Source organism: Akebia trifoliata, chromosome 4 (genome assembly GCF_017979445.1).
Source record: "Akebia trifoliata isolate Shusen 1 chromosome 4, ASM1797944v1, whole genome shotgun sequence".
Classification (NCBI taxonomy): Eukaryota; Viridiplantae; Streptophyta; class Magnoliopsida; order Ranunculales; family Lardizabalaceae; genus Akebia; species Akebia trifoliata.
In genome coordinates this window covers 21,909,940-21,926,298 of record NC_141378.1, presented here as the reverse complement: position 1 = coordinate 21,926,298, position 16,359 = coordinate 21,909,940, and positions in this window count along the sequence as shown.

Here is a 16,359-nt window from a genome sequence, read left to right as displayed (position 1 = left end):
AACTTGAAATTTCTCATCAAGGGTCATCCCAACAACAACTATAGAGTCCATGATCTTTTGGATTTCTTTAACTTGAGGCAGAATGTGTTTTCCGTCTTCCATTTTTAAGTCCATATAATTTCCAACAAGTAAATTCTTAGTGATAAATTATTCTACATAAATAATCTTCAAAGCATTTCATATTTCCTTGATGTTCTTTGTAGCGCCCCGCCGAACGCTAACACAAATCCCCATGTCAGATCTCGAGGTACTAGGTGGCACCTCGAAATTTCAGCATGGTCTCCTCTGTTTATGTTAGCATTCCAAGGCGTTCAACCTGCACCTAATAAACGACATACAATCCTGCATATAACAAACAAAATATAGAATACTAGCGGAAGCTTATATAAGTCTAATAACGTACGAAAGATCAGAGTGTAGAAGAATAACCATAATACAAGATTATACAAAATTCATCACTCTAACAGAAATCCTAACACTCAAGACAGAATCCATAAGACTACCTGGGGGAACTGACACCACTAGGGGGTATAGCCCTAGTACTTACTAGGTGACGGACTCTGATTGTCTATTTGACCAACTAGATGATCTTCATTCGTGCTCTATACCTGCATCGCCAAGCTTTGAATCTGAAACTAAAAAAAAATAGAGAAGGAAAGGGTGAGTAACAATGGTTACCCAGTAAGGAATAACACAATTTCTGCCAATAACCTCTTCTAACATGAACGAATAAGCATACTAAATCATTTTAAAATATACAAAATTTTACATAAGAAATTACGATTAACTTGTACATATAGTCAGGGATGAACAACTAAACATTTTAAAACTCACATTACATCGATCAGCAGTACTTACTATAACATTCTCCATTTATACAAATCTAATTAATCAAATGGAAACATTAAACATAGATTTCATTTTATATATCAAAATAAGACAACATATACATAATACATAATGGTGGAGTATTGGAATTAGAGAGTTGGGATTCACGACTGGATCGTTCCCAGTCGGGACATGATGTTACAATTCTTCTCTGGCTTTTAGTTCCTGATTTTGTGGCTGGTCGCTGTTTACCACGCTTGGTTGACCATTTATCCGGCTCAGGCTAGCCGTATGACGTGACCGTAAGCAATGGGTCTCTTTTCGATGTGTCAGAACGTTCGACTACTATAGATTGTAAGTGATCACTGACTAATCATCTTCGTCTATGCCTATCAGGCGTGCATGTGATTCTCAAATATACAAACCATTCGTATATGACCGCATTTACATTACAAGTTCACTGGTAAAGATAGACATGAATAACCCGGATTTCAGTTGTGACTCCACTCTCATACGCGTCCCATACCACGTATGAGCTTGGTGGTCCCTACCGTACATCCCACGATAGTACATCACTCCGGATGATATGACGCACTATCCCTTCAGGCATTCACAGACTCTTTAACAACTCACAAAATAGCTACATATATATTATTTTCATTTGAAAACAAAAGAGAAATTAACAATACAAGGTTGAGAACGGATATCCAGTTTCCTACCATGCAAGTATGGCCACCCGGCCTAAAATAAATAACAAAACGGAAACATAAACAGCGCCTCGCACTAACAGAAATTTAAATAAACATGCAACCAACAATATTATCCATGGATATCTGTTCACCAACCTGCACACAACACAACAACGTAAAATGCAGACATCACCCCTCGGGTGTAACTCTGACATTTTACCGTTTCATACCCTTTTTTTTATTTTTACCATTTTCACTCTCTTCATAAAATATCCATTTTCTGATATTCATCAACTCAATATGAGTTCATTGAATATTAAATCACAATTTTCAACTATAGAATTTATTTCTATCACTAATATTGAAAAAAAATACAAATTTCATATCAAAATGGGGTCCGAGTAGTGCACAAGACCCAATTTATGGAAATAACCCATTAAAATGTCTTACCCACGTATAATTTATTAAAAATACAATTAAACATATCAAACATGCAATTTCTGGCGTGAATTTTTGAAATAACAAAATAATTCTATATTTAATAAATACATCCAAATTTTTTCGATAAAATCCTAAATGCAATTTTTAAAATCTACGATTACTAATAGAAATTGAGAGTTCCTTACAATCTCTAGGCAAAATGATCGAAGCATACGCACGGAAATCGAGGCGATCGGTACGAAAATCGAGACGGACCGAATTTTGAAGCGGCTGATTTTTGAATCTGGCCTGGTGGTTTTGAAGATCTCGACGCCGTCGTCCTTTCTCCCTTCTGCGACGGAGGACGGTTTGACCCCGAAACCGATGAAAATCGAGGTCGAAATTACGAAATCTCCGTATAAAAATACAGTTGATTTTTGACTATACGGGGTGAAAAAGATGAGAAAACGGAAGGAATTTGGGTGGGTTATGTAGAGAATGAGGCTGCAGACGTTTCTTCTTTCTGCGTCGAAAGACGGTTTGACCCCGAAACGGACGAAATCCGAGGTCAAAGTTTCGAAGTTTCCGTATATAAATACGGCTAATTTTTTATGATATCGGATGAAAAAGAAAGTGAAATGGAAAGAGGTTGGGTGGGTTTTGTAGATGTCGAGGCTGCGGATTCTCTACTGCGACGATCTTAAACGATGAGCCGTTTGCGAGAGATCTGAGGCGGAAGATCAAAAGAAAAATAAAATTTTCTTTTTGTATAAGTCTCGGCTGTTTGGACGCGTTGGGGAAGATAGAGAAAAAAAAATTAAAATTTTTTATTTATATAAGTTTGGGACGAAATCGGTATTTTGTCAATTGTTTTGATCGACGATAACTTGATCGTCCGGACTCCAAAACTGAAAAATGAATACTCTATTTCGTCTAATTCTTCATTCCGGATCTAATAGTATGGTCAATTTCTAAAAATTATGTCTCTATCAAAAGTTTACATTTTTGGCCTGAGGTGACCCCTAAACTTGATGTCGTTTTCGTTTTTGACGATAAGTCGACTTCCTGATCTTCAAAAATGACAAATAAATAGTCCATGTTCAATAATTTTTCGTTACGAACCCAATAGTATGATCGAATTTTAAAAATTCTTTCTCTAATAAAAAGTCACTATTTTAACCTGGTCCGACCCGATAATCGAGGATTTTGCAACTTTTATATTCGGACTCGCATTTGAGCGTGTTTACAAGCTAAAGTATGTTTTTCGATCATTTTGAATCCAATGGTGAGGTCAAATTCCATTAAAAATGATCAGAACAAGGTCCTACAGTTTTACCCTAAGTCCCACTTTCAAGATTTTCTTAAAATTTCACTATTTATTTTCCTCGAGAGACGAATTAAAAATTTGGGGTGTTACACTCTTGTTCTTTTTAGAGTATTCATTGGAGAGTTAATTAGAAAAAGAATTCAAAATACTGTAATGACATACATAATCGTCATCTACCCATTTCTGGGCCTTAGAAGTAGTAATAATATTTTCTTCCTCCATTTCGTTAGTAGGTATGGTTGGATATGCTTCAGATAGAAAATAAAAAACTTCAAGTTGTTTGAGAAAAAACTATAATTGTTCCTCACAACGATTGAAATTAGATCTGTTAAAACGACCATCAAAATATTTGGTATTAATAGAAGCCACATCGAGTGGAGATATAGTTGAGAAAGGAGTTGACATATCTTCAAATTATTGGAAAATCGAGCATAAAACTTGATTTCTTTGTAAAAAAAAATAAAGAACTATAATCTCTAATCAAATAAACTTGGTTAAACACGTAAATGCTTCTTAAATATAATCGGAGCCCCCCATATGTGTAAGGGAACACAATAACACTATCTTAGAGATTCAACGTAGCTTTGACTCGATTTTCTTTCCCTAAAGGTTTGCACTACTTGGTTGGAACTTGTACCTTGCCTGTTTAGGATGCCAAAAAGAAAGATGTAGAAATAAAATGAAAATTCTCATAAAGAGTGGAGTGAAAATTGAGATGTGAGGAAATGAGTGAGATACCAAAATCAATGAGGTTAAGGGGTTTATACAGTGGTAGACATGAACTTTGAGAAAATGTATCACAATTAATTTATACATATTCCACAAATTTTATCAACTAAAGTGCATTGTACATGTATTTATTAAATACATGTCTCAAAATTTCTTCCAACCTTAGGTTCATCTCTAAATTCATTCATCTAGAATTAATTAATGAACCTAGATCTATGAACCAACATAAATACCTTAAACATTGATCCATGCACCTAGTTTTATTAATTGTGGTTCATGAACTTGATTTGGACTAGATACGATGAATCTCTTTAGTTCATTTCTACACACCATACATTCCCTTTGAAAAGATATTTAAAAACCCATTTAATGATTAAATAATATCTTTTATATAAATTTATTTTATTTAAATCAAAACCAACAATCACACCCAACTTTTTGGTTTTGGTGCCTTTCTTTCATTGACTTAATTTTTTGTTTTGACTAATTCAATCCTTAATATGTGGAAGTGCATTTAAGATTTTTAGTAATGTGGTTACATATAGGCTATTGGGTTGCCCACTAGGCCACGAACTCTTACTAAAGCAAGACATTATAAATGATAAGAATATATAAAAACACTAAACATGATGCGTCAAATCATTCACACACACACATTAGATGTTGTTCTCTTATACTAACAAACAAAAAAAAGATATTGCTCTCTTATGTTTTGTTATGAGTGTGGACTATTGATTTCTTCCATCAATTTATATGTTTTACCAAAGAATAATGATGAATGCACATGGTCTTTATACGCAGTTGGGTACACGGCTGATGTGGCAAGGGCACAGAACCACACATTTTTTTCCTATATATCTTGATGAAAAGGATCTATTGTTCTATGTTCTTGATATGTCAACGTTGTACCAAACCCACTTGCATTCCTCATAACTGTTTACCAAAAACTATTTGTTTGACCATTGCAAATTCCTTACTAGCACCCTTGCTTCTACTCTTCAGAATACCTTGTTCTGACCCCTATTTTCAGGCTCTCTGCACTGTTAATGTTGAAAATTTGATGATACCTTCTACTTCTGAAGTCATGCACACATGGATCACAGTTTTTGGTTTTCAAACCCCTTGAGGAATCCCACAAGCAAGAAATAAAGTTCATGAATATGCTAATATTTCCTGATCTAGATCTATTACAAAAGCCTTTATTGAATCACAATTTAATTGAAGAAAATGTTATTGACAGTTCAGGTAAAGTCTAGTGTTATTTATTACACTTCTGTCAACTTTATCTTTATCCCTTATAGTTGACATGATATGGCATTTCTTTAGTTACGAAGGCTACTGAACTGAAAATCAACCATCGTAATATGCCTTTGGTAATTGATAAATCTGATATTGGTTATTCTATCGGGCCTGACATACGTTCTTCTGAAAATAGCGTTGTTCATCATGCACATGAGGTAAACAACGAAGTTACTTCCATTGAAATTGGAGATGAATATATTCTTGATAACATGTTTCCTTTTGTGCTGATGTGACTTGTCATAATAAACTAGAGGTGGAAACTAGACCTATCTGTAGTTCTTCTATTGACCCCAAGCTTCAATTTCCTACGGAGGGTGCTGTTAATAACCCTCATTAAGTAAATGTTGGAGTTGTTGTTGCTAAACTTGATCTCCATTCTTTGGCTAAAACTTTTGTACAACATATAGCTAATATGATCAGTGAATTAAAAAAAAATATGACCAGTGAATCCCCAACTATAGTTTTTGGCTATAATTTTCAATCTACTTATGGGAGTCTTGGGAAATGTAGCTTTGATTTGAATCATAACAATACACATGAGGGGGAATGTGGAACAATTGAATTTTGTCAAGAATATGCTCTTGGAGCATCTTGTGTTTGTACAAAGTGAGATGCTTGTTAGGTTAAAACTGAAGTTTTGGTTATTGGATCTGAACGGTATACTTCTAATGAGGGTCATGTTGCACTCCACTTTGCTGATATTATTACTCAAACCCCGGATGTTACTTTTGTAGACAGTCTTCAAAGTTCCGTTGTGAATGTTAGACGTCATGATTCAAAGAGTACAAATCAACCCTTGGCACAATTTTTGAGTATGATTATCAAGGTTCTTGTGTGGCATATGACTCTTATGTAGCTTTTACTGATGACACTAGGATTCATGCTTCTGATTAGGGCAGTTTGTATGACATGTATATGGTAGAAGTTGGAGTTTCTTTAGTAGAGTCCCCTAATTACCACACTTTGGGTCAAGTTTCAATGCATAATACCACCAATTCTACTTTTGAGCCTTGGTTTCAAGCTTGTATTAGAGTAATAAATTTTGTAATCCCAAGTTTCTACCGAAGATCCTAGATTTTACATCAGACCTTATTCAAAATGTTTGTCCCAGGAAAAATAATTGTAATATGACTTGTCATGTTGAGCCAAACCATCAGGCTTTTGCTGAGGGTAGTGCTCACGATATTTGTGACCTAAAAGCTTAAGTTTTTGGTATTGAACGTAATCCACATTTTATCAGGCATGTTTTTGATATTGATGATGAGTAAGAATTTCATTTTGAAGCTCTAAACCTACCTTATAATGGCTGATGAAACCTAATGGCATGTTAGGCTCCTTTCTTTACTTTCCTATTTTATTTAGTTTCCTAGTTACATTAGTTTTCTAATTCCATTTAGTATTATTTTAGAGAGTTTCTATTTTAAGTTTATTAGGAGTTTAGTATGAATCTCATTATGTTTTAGAGTTATATTAAGAATTGTTATTGTAGCCAAATTGGCTAATTAACCCTCTATATATAGGAGGGGAATTTTCATTATTAAATAACAAATAATAATAAATTTATCTCCCTCTTGTCAGAAACTATTTTTCTTCTTAATATCTCATTATCTTCTAGTTCTTCTTCTTGATCCAAGAACCCTAACATCTGGTATCAGAGCTTCTCTCCTGATATTCACTATGACGATTAAGGATCTAGAAGTTCAAGTTCAATCTCCTACCCAACGAGTAGAAGAAATCTTTGAGACATCAAACCGGACTCGAATTAATGAGTTGCAAGCTGTGTTGGAATGAATGTGGCAACGGTTGGAGCAATTGGCACTGATACCACCTAAGCTACCATCGGAGATACAAGTCCATCCAAATCAAGGTAGAGCTATAATTCAAGGTCGCGCCATTCATATCGATTTTCCATTGTTTAATGGAGATGATCCAACGGGTTGGATTTTTCGTGCAGAGCAATATAAAAAAAAAAAAAAAAACACCAACATCACATATGAATAGATGGTGACCTTGGCATCAACTCATCTTATGGGAGATGCGATTCCATGGTATCAATGGTTAGAATGGATTGTAGGCAGATTGAATTGGACACAATTTACTCAGGCATTATGTACACGATTTGGCTCACTAGATCAAAACGATCCTAGGAACACTTTCCAAGTTGTGTCAAACATGAACAATCAATTACAGTTTGAATCGTTGGCCAATAGAACAAGAGGATTAGTAGAAGATTTTCTAATTAGTTGCTTTGTTCCAGGTTTGCATGTCGAACTACGAGTAAGAGTTCAGATGTGGAAATCAACTACCCTTATACAAGCTTTTGAACTAACAAAATTGCAGCACGAAGTTGTAGCTATTACAATGGCAAAGTCAACCTCTCGAGTGAACTCCAATCGTCCAGTCCTTTTACCTGCTCCTACTGGATCAACAATTCCTCAGCCCACAACATCATTACTTAGGCCAGCTTCTTATGGGTTTCTCATATCAAATTTCCCTTACAGAGCAAGCAGACCAACAAGCCCAAGGTCTTTGTTCAAACTATGACGAACAATTCAAACTGGCAAAAAAAAAACCAACTACTCATTCTAAAGGTCGATATTCCTTCCACTGAAAATCATGCAAACACATTTTAGGACGATGTTGTCATCGAAGTTTTTCTGACTTAAGGACAAGTCATTTTGAAGGGGGAGGGGATGTTTGGATCCTTATTTTAGTTTCCTAGTTATATTAGTTTTCTAATTCCATTTAATATTATTTTAGAGATTTTCTATTTTAAGTTTATTAGGAGTTTAGTATGAGTCTAATTAGGTTTTAGAGTTATATTAGGAATTGTTATTGTAGCCAAATTGGCAAATTAATCATCTATATATAGGAGGGGAGTTTTCATTATTGAATAAGCAATAATAGTAAATTGATCTCCCTCTTGTCAAGAACTCTTCTTCTTCTTAATCTATTATTCTCTTCTAGTTCTTTTTCTTCTTGATCTAAGAACCCTAACATGGCATTTCATGCAGCATGGTAGTCAGATGTTCTTGAATACTATTTCTTGTCGACATCCACAGCTAAAACATCTAATGGAAGAGCTACTTCCTTTCCTTCCTTTTTGGTTGGTAAGCTAGACTTGAACTCATGATCTCCAAGTTGTATTGCAATATCTCAAGCGCACTATGGGTCCAAGCTCAATGTTAGAGCTTTTCAGGTTTCGTTTCGCACAAATCTCTAGTGACCCAAATATCCATGTAAGGATATTATCTTCTTCTTTTTGGGTGTACATTATAGTTTTAGATTTTAATCAGAACAAATTCATTGACCTAGTTTCTAGAAAATTGTGGAGTCATCTATATGATAGATAACAAAGTAGAACAAACTCAAATTTTGACATAGTAAAAACAAGAGAAATCCAGCTCAGAGAACACTAATGACAGCTTTTTATTTTTATTTTTTATGATAAGCAGACAAAAATAATATACAAATTTGTCTTTTAAAATATGTATCTGTAGGGATTAGTCCCATTTCCAAATAGGCGTGAGGAGACCCAGTTGCATAAAAAAGGGATATATACAAATGAACACCTAAAGTCATTTTTTAAAAATCTTATGCTTTATTAGTCATTTTTGAATTGTATCTCTTAACTAGCATTTTACACCCATGTAAAACTTGTCTCATTTTGTTTTCATCGTAAATCTTTTGCCATCTACTTAGTGCTCATTTTCATCTTTGGCGCGATGACTTGGACCTTTCTTTCGTACACTTTATTTATGTGTTGGTTGTCCTGTTAACTAATTTCTACCTTTCATTTAATTAGATGATTTATTTTATGTTCAGAATTATATCTATAGGTTCAGTTGTGTTGCTGAATTATGAGAAATTGTACAATGTACCTATATTTGCAATGGATCAATGGGTGTTGAGTTGGAACCAAATGTTTGTGATAAGGATTAGGTAATTCCATGCTACAGAGGTTGTACTATTATTGTCACAGTAATTTTATGAAAATGAAATTGTACTGGTGTGCAATTTCATGCAGTTTCCAGAGATAGATCCACAATGACAAATAACTCCATACATTAGCCTTCCTACAGTGCAGGCAACAAACTATCAACTTTTCCTCAAGTATAAAACTCAACTAATCAAGTATGATGGCAAAGGAGAAACTTCTTTCCGAGGTATCTATTGCATTGTTGTGCAATTTAGGATCATTCATTTTCCTGAATTTGCATTGAAGAGCATGGTGTCCAGGTTTCCCACAAATAAAATAGTTATCTTTTTTTCTCAAAGGTAGGGTTATGGAACTTTAGATTAGGCTTAAAATTTTGTTATGTGGTTTCTTAGATCTATTACTTGGTTTATCGTTATAAGGTTTGGTTTCTAACAAATTGGCCTTTGAAACTAGTTCGTTGCTCTTTTTTGATCTATCTCTATATAATCTTATTCCTTTCTTGAATTAGAATGTGAACAATCACATCCTGAAGGTTTATGTGTTTTCTTTTGTGTTTCAGACACTTTTTATAGTCTTTCTAGGATTCATATAATTTCTCAATAAGAAAACCTATGACAAAGGATTCAGGTAGGGTAATGTCTTCATTTTTAAGGTCATTAATAAGGAGATGGTAGTCATGGATTTGAGATGATACATCTCTATCCTCAATAATTTGAAAGTCTGCAAAATTTTCTATGGCATATTTTTGGTTTCGAGCATCTTCTTAAACATATTTTTAATTAAATTTTCTCAAATTTCCTTAATGGTCTTATATGTGCAATATATATCAAACAGTTTGTTAGAAAGAGTACTAAGGATAGTAGGCCTACAAATTTTGTTACCTCTTTCCCATTGTTTCAAGAATTCTTGATAATTTTCCATACCTTTTGTAGGCCTAGGTTCTGTTAAGATATGGGTTAGGTTTACCATGTTCAGCGATGAAGATATCCTTTCTTGCCAACTCTTGAAGAAAGTGTCATTGAACTGCTCAACCTTTGAGACATTCGGAAGAGGTTCCGCAGTGGCCATCACAACGCCACGTTAGTAGCATCCATCAATATACTCTTAAGATTGTTGAAAAAATCTACTAATGCAACTAACAAGACAGAAAATCAATTGAATAAAATGATCAAGGCGTGATGAATCAATGCCCTTAAGAGTATATTGTGCCCCACAAAGATTATATCTTGGTGCATAGGTTATAATACCCTCCAGGGTATAACAATTGGAATCTTGAACCGAGTGCGCACTCGCAATGGCTAAGAAGGTCAAATAGCTTAGATTGCTCCTTATTGAAGAAGAGGGAGAGAAAATAATTTTTAGGGCAACTCAAGAGCAAAAGAAGATAGAACAAAAAGTTTTTGTTTGTAAATTGTGTTAGAGGAAACCCAATTTTATAAGTCCAGGGTTTAACCGACACATGACCGTCCAATTAATTTTATTAAAATGGTAAATAAATGGCTAGATTAAAACATTCTAATTGTTAATTATGCACGATGACTAAATTAAATTAGTTTAATTAATTAAAACAAATAGATCAGATTGAAATGGATCAAATAAAATATGGTTCTAAATAATTCTTTGATTAGCAAAAAGTGGCCAATCATGCACACACACACACACACGAGGTTAGAAAGTAAGGATTTACATCGACATACGTGTGCACACGTATTAAGATTTTTGGATCAGTGGATCCAAATTCTAATTAGAACCTTGGGTTTTCCTCTTGGACTCTCGTGCACGCGTGGGCCTCTACTTGTTCTTTTTAATCTTACCACACAAGTAAACCAAGAAAGTATATAAAGACATAACAAGTCTTTCTCAAAGTCGATGTGGGACTAAATACTTATAGAGAACAAGTTAAAACACTCATCACTTGTGTGTTGGATATATCCAAAATAGTAAAAAGGTAAAAAGATACTTTTGTGTTTGTTAACATCAAAATAGGTAAAAGCTAAAAGTACCCACTTTATATTTAATATAAACCAAAATAGCTAAAACCACTTAATATTTTAAAATGCCTAAAATAATTAAAATTACAACACTAGCAGCATAGAATAGAGGTTGCACTATTATTGTCACAGCAATTTTGTGAAAATGAAATTGTACTGGTGTGCAATTTAATGTAGTTTCGAGAGATAGACCTACAATGACAAGAAGGTCCATGCATTAGGCTTCCTACAGTGCAGGCAACAAACCGCCAACTGTTCCCCAAGTATAAAACTCAACTAATCAAGTATGACAACAGAGGAGAAACTTCTTTTTGAGGTATGTATTGCATTGTTGTATGCCTTGTTTTTGTTTTCTGTAAGAACCACTTCATCAAATTTTTGCGAGAAATGTTTTATGTTGGATCTCAGGTCTGTATTATTTCTATAAATGATGCTATAAGCAAGCAAAGAGAGAACATTCAGTCGAGTAGCGTTCATATGTGTTGCATGATTCAGCCATGGAAAATATTAATTGGAAGCAAAAGTCTAGAGTAAAATTGTTGAAAGAAGGGATACCCATACAAATTCTTTTTCATTGAATGGCCAATGGCCACAACAATATATATCACATTTCAACTCTCAAAATTATTTGGGAACTCTAGGGAGGAAAGAATAAGAAGAGGGTAGTTTAGTTTTATCAGGGTTTGTATACTGAGGATTATGTGGATTGCCCACCCTTGAACCATCTTTGATTTCATTTTTTTGGATCAATAAGTTTGTCTTGAAAAACCATTCGAAGTTGACGATGTGTACCGCACCATGGTAAGGCACCAAACCCTAAATGATGTTTCTGCACTATTTAACAAGTTGTTGGGACATAATCAGTGATGTATCATAAGTGTTTTGAATGATTTGCAAAAGGAAAATGCTGAAATGACAAAAAATATTTACTGCGATTCTCACAAGTCTGACGTGGGATGTGCACATAACCCTAGATGTGTTTTCTCACAATACGAGTAAAAACCAATCACGGTTCTTAAACGAATCAATCTTATTGGCTCAATGTATAAAGTAATTTCAAAGATGTTAGCTACAAGGCTAAAGGAAGTTATCCCAAATGTCATTGTTTGTAACAAGGCACATTGATTAAAGGTCGCCAAATTCTAGGGCTTATGAGTAAATAGATTTGGAGAAGACTTATAATAATGCGAGTTAGGCTTTTTCGAGATATATGAGGGGAGGATGGTTTCAGAGAGGATTGGTTCAACTTTGTGATGAAATGTCTTCTAAGGCAAGCCAACCCATTGTCTCTGTTTCTATTTGTCATGGTTGCGAAAGCCTTAGCCCACCTAATGTCCAAAACCATTTCTATTGATAACCCATCAGGTTTGGAGGTAGATGGTGTCCACACCTCCAGTTTGGGATATGATAATTGTAAGGATAGGAAAAAGGTTGGGGTCTTGGAAGACTAAACATCTTTTCAAAGGAAGGAAGACTAAATATAAACTGTACATTTTATTCCTGTAAACAGTAATTTATCGTTTTCAAAAATATTTTATTTTATCAAAACAGTAAAAATAGTCATTTTCATATTTTTACTATTGAAAATATCTTTTTTGTCGGAACGATCCTTTCTACATGAGATTTGGAAAAGGGTATTTTCAATGGCATAAATCTGAAAATTACTGTTTTTACCATTTTGATAAAATAAAATATTTCCGAAAATGGAAAGTTACAGTTTTCAGAAATAAGATGTATAGTGGTCCATTTTGGTAAATAAGTTTGAAATTAAAGTTCTCCGTTTTGATAAATTTCTCTAAATGTTTTCTTGTTTTCTGTTTAAAATTGGCAGGTCTTGTTAACCTCAGGCTTTTTCAATAAATTTATAAATAAAAAAAATGCAGTGAAAGTCATACAATGGAAACAAATACGCTTAGTGATATTAATACTCTTAACCCCTTCAAATAAATTTACATCTACTGTATTTAGCATTCATTTTGTTGGTAATGCGTCATCGAATTCTTTCTTCTTCTTCTTCTTCTATTTTTTTTTTTTGGTTTCAATCTGTTTTCTGATTTTAGGCTCTCCTTATGCTAACTGGCAGGAGAATACGAGCCTCTTAGATGAAGTTACGAACGATGAGCAATCTCCAATTCTATTGAAGTCAGAGAATCTCGCCTTTATCCATGGAGGTGTCTCTCAATCAAGAAGTTGGTGCAGTTTTCTACAGACCCTCTCATGCAGAAGTCTGGGTTTGGATGTATTTGTAAATTTCTCTCTCTCTCTCTCTCAATCTATATGGGGGCGTTCGGCTCACTATCTTATTCTCACAAAGTGTTGTTCTACGTGACTTAAAAGCTTTGAATTCTCTCTCTCTCTCTCTCTCTCAATCTATATGGGAGCGTTCGGCTCACTATCTTATTCTCACAAAGTGTTGTCCTATGTGACTTAAAAGCTTTGGATTATACTGATTTTTTATTATTTATTATTTTTATTTTTTTTACAATTATTTTTTTCAAATCTAATCCCAACCATTAAATGTAAGGGTTGAAATATATATAGGGAGCGGTTCGGCAGCCCTAAAGTTTGCCAAGTTTGGCGCCAAACATTTTTTGTAAATCACTTTTGATGGGGTTAGAAGTTTTGGAATAGACTATTTTTGTAAGGATGATCTCCACGGTGAAGAGATCATCCTTACAAAAAATCAGCTCATTTTGAAACTTCTAACCCTAATTTACAAGTTGAAGAATCGTGGACCGTCCAATTTTTGTAACTCACTTTTGATGGGGTTAGAAGTTTTGGAATAGGCTGATTTTTGGTGATGATGATCTCCTCATCATAGAGATCATCCTCACAAAAAATCAGCTCATTCCAAAGTTTCTAACCCATATTTTGAAAAGTGTTTGGCACCAAACTTGGCAAACTTTAGGGCTGCTGAACTGTCCCCATATATATATATATATATATATATATATATATATATATATATATATATATAAAACATTAATAAATTTTCAAAATATGGGTTAGAAGTTTCAGATTGAGCTGATTTTTGTGAGGATGATCTCTATGATGGAAAGATCATCCGAAAAAAAATCAATTCAATCTGAAACTTCTAAATCCATCAAAAGTGATTTACAAATTATTGATAAAAATTTATAAATTAGAAGTTTTAGATTGAGCTGATTTTTGTGAGGATGATCTTCTCATCATAGTGACCATCCTCGCAAAATATCAGCTCAATCCAAAACCTCTAACCTATATTTTGAAAAACCATTGTTTTTATATATGCCCCATAACCGTGTGTGTATATATATATATATATATATGTCCCATATTTTGAAAAATCATTATTTTTCTTTTCTGATAGGCAAAATTTTATTAAAGGAGTTGAACTATTCCTCTCTGTTTTTTCTTTTTCTTCTTTTTTTTCATTTAGGAGTTGAACTATTATTTGGATCACATGGCAGTCTCCATGTAACTTGTATGGGGTTGAGTGTTTTTTTTTTTTTTTAATGGTTATAGTGGTTACTTAGGCAGACCCTCACCGGTTACAACCTCAGGGGCCTTCTATCGCTCTTATCCTGATTCAGGATATTACACATAACCAAAGGGATGTCACTCATTTCCAATTCTATCCTTCCCTTAGAACTCTCTAAACAGAGCCAAAAAAATCAACCACTCTATAAAATTCTCTGAATACACAACCAAAGGATATTTCTTTGAAAGCAGTTGCAAGATTTCTTATAGGGTTCAGATTTGTACATTGAAATTAACTCATATGTTCACACCCAGTCCCAATCCCAATCCCAATCATATAATTACGAAATCCATTCGTCAGGACGAAAGATATATCCCAAAAATACACCAGAAATGTCTAATAAGATAAATCCAAAAATGTTGAGTTTTGTATTTACTCAATCAGGATTATGTGTGAGCATATGAGTTCAATTTCACTGAGTCTATACTGTTTAAAAGATAGTGACATGACCATTATTCTTTTAGTGTGTCTTGGCATACATTTATAATAGTAATGAGGTATGTTTAGACTGGATGTGATTGGATAATGCACAGTAAATATTTATCTTGATAGGTTGGTTATAATTATTTATATGGTTGTTTTGTCGTAATATATCTAAATGACATACCATACGTGTGAAGCATGATGGATGCGGAACATGTACATGTAGATTGCATGAAGTACTTGGAAGATCTTATATATCACTCCATTAAAAAAATTAAAAAGTGAAACTCTCAAATTCATTGATGATATTAACTTTAAGATTAGAGAATTGTAGGTGTCAATAAAATAGAACGCCATTGCGTTCAATAAAAAATTAAGAGACTAACCCATGCTCTTGCAAGAGGTCAACAAATCTAATTAGTTCAATGTGATGATGCATCGATGTACGTGATACGAGAGAAGGTAGGATCAATGAAAAATTGAGCATAATTCAAGCACCAAACCACCTAAAAAAATGAAAGTTCATTCCAAAAAATTTGAACCCTTTTGAAGAAAAATGTGGTCCAATTTGAGCACCAATAAACTACAGCTTGATGAACTCCATTACTCAAAATTCAATGGTACATATATTGCAAGGTGGGTCTCCAATGCATAACAATTTCATGATTTTCATCACGTTTTCAATGATCAAATGGTGGACTTATATAATGGAATACATGAACATGGAAAACTCCAAACATACGTTGTATGCAAGGAATGAAGAAAGTCTTGGCCTCCAAATGCCTCTGGCTAGATTTCTCAAGCACAATTCTTCTCACTAGGTGTGATCCTAAGAAGAGTCATAAATACAATGGGTTATATCAAACAATTATTATCATAGGAAAAATAAAAGATTGACTCATCTTTGCACCATATCAACTATCATGTTCAGGAAAATAAAAAATACTATTGTTACCAATAGAACTATGACTATAAGAGAGTCACGGGAGCTTAACTAAGGTATGACACACCCGAGAGTGAGGAAAATATACACCCAAACACTTCCCCTCACCCATAAAGGTGAAAAGAATCAAACCCGTAACCTATATGAATCTAATGCTCTGATACCATGTTAACCAAAAAAATTATTATTAAATATGATTTCGAGGTGGTAGTTCGAGCTATGAATTGTGAAAAATACCCATGTATTG